Raw genomic sequence first — 1,834 nt, 5'->3', positions numbered from 1 at the left:
CCCACCTCACAGTTTAGGTCTCTGGTGAAGGGGCTTTATTCCAGAGCGCTCCTGTGTTTTTATGTGTCCAACAAACCTTGAATAATGAGGTAGAAAACCACTGACCTTCATGCTGTAAGGCAGGCACACCAACCACTGTACCACCGCGAGGCCCTGCTGTGTTTAAGATAAACAAAAAAAAATGCTTTAAAATGTTTATTTCTGCTGCGTGAGGTGAGAGCAGACGTAGGCGAGTGTGTGTGTGTGTGTGTGTGAACCAGTGTGTGTGTGTGAACCAGTGTGTGTGTGTACGTATAGATCGGCCTGTGGAGGGGAAGCGTACGAAGCGCAGTGTTAACATGATTGCAAATGACAAAATGTCAACCTGGGTTTGTTAGCAACATAATGGGGAATCAATAGACACGAGGAAGATGTCAATACTACAGGCTTTATTGCATTAGCTTCCTCTCCTCCTCCTCCTCCTCCGTAGACCTCACACACTCTCCCCTCTTCTCTCCCGTCTCCCTCCTGGTCTCTGTCACATTACAATTCTCTCCCCCCTTCTCCTCTCTCCCTGTGGTGGTAGAATTTAATTGCAGTATACCAACTGGCCACAAGGTTGTGAATTAAACTTCAGTCTAATTACCATCAGAACATCTGCCTTTATTTGGTTCTTATAGAGCTCCACAACGCCACACGGTGGAACAGCACTATAAACAGACATACTGTATATAGATATATATATATATTTATATCTATATATATTTCTATATAGAGATATATATAGATATATATATAGATATATAGGTATATATGTCTATATATATAGACATATATAGCTACAGTATATATGTCTATATAAAAATGTTTATAAATATAGACATGTATATAGACATGTATATAGACATGTATATATATATATATATACAGCCATATAAAACAGTGTGAGGTCTGAGGATGACTCAGAGGTCACAGAGGGAGGGGTCATGGTGTTGGACTGAACCCGGTCCTGGCTGTGGATAAATGTGCTCTTTGGAAAACACTTCTAATCCTATTAACTATTTAGCTCTTTTTATGGATTAGCACAGGTGTGTGTGTGTGTGTGTTTATATAGTTGTTGTTTACGTGTTTTGGCTCAGACTAATGTCGTATTAATGCTGATGAGGTCCCACAGCTCATTAGCAGCACTGAGTGCTATTGAGTTTCTCCCTGGGAACAGGACACACACACACACACACACACACACACACACACACCATCATCTACAGTCAGTGGTATAATAACCTGCTGCTGATGGACTGATGGACTCTCTCTCTCTCTCTCTCTATCTAACTATCTAACTATCTGTCGCCGTCATGTAAATCAGTTCTGAAGTTCAACAGTGAGACGTCAGAGACTCAGGACAGTCAGAGGGGGTCAGGGGGGGTCAGGGGGGGTCAGTCATGTCTGACATTCTTTCACAGAGTTGTCCAGTCAGATACAGCCCAGCATTAGTCCTAATCAGAGGCCAATGGGGGGGTAGGGAGAGGGGGGGGGCACTTAATCAGCCCAACCACTCTGAGGATGCAGGCAAGTGGCTCAGCGGTGATCAGGAGTGCCTTCTCCACATGCTGCCAATCACCTTGATCAGACCGTGGCCCAAACCAGGACCTGCAGTCCTGCTGCTGGTCCTGAGCTCCTGATTTCTGGTCCAGGTCTCACCCCTGCAGGTCTCACCCCTGCAGGTCTCACCCCTGCAGGTCTCACCCCTGCAGGTCTCACCCCTGCCACCTCACTTCTGTGTCAGTACATTTAGATAATAAAAAAGGCCAATAAAAAGCAGGGGTGTGATTGGGTGACACCACCCCCCCCCCCA

The sequence above is a fragment of the Cynoglossus semilaevis genome, chromosome 13 (assembly GCF_000523025.1).
Source record: "Cynoglossus semilaevis isolate Cse_v1.0 chromosome 13, Cse_v1.0, whole genome shotgun sequence".
NCBI classification, from domain to species: Eukaryota; Metazoa; Chordata; class Actinopteri; order Pleuronectiformes; family Cynoglossidae; genus Cynoglossus; species Cynoglossus semilaevis.
Note: the sequence above shows the minus strand (reverse complement) of the source record.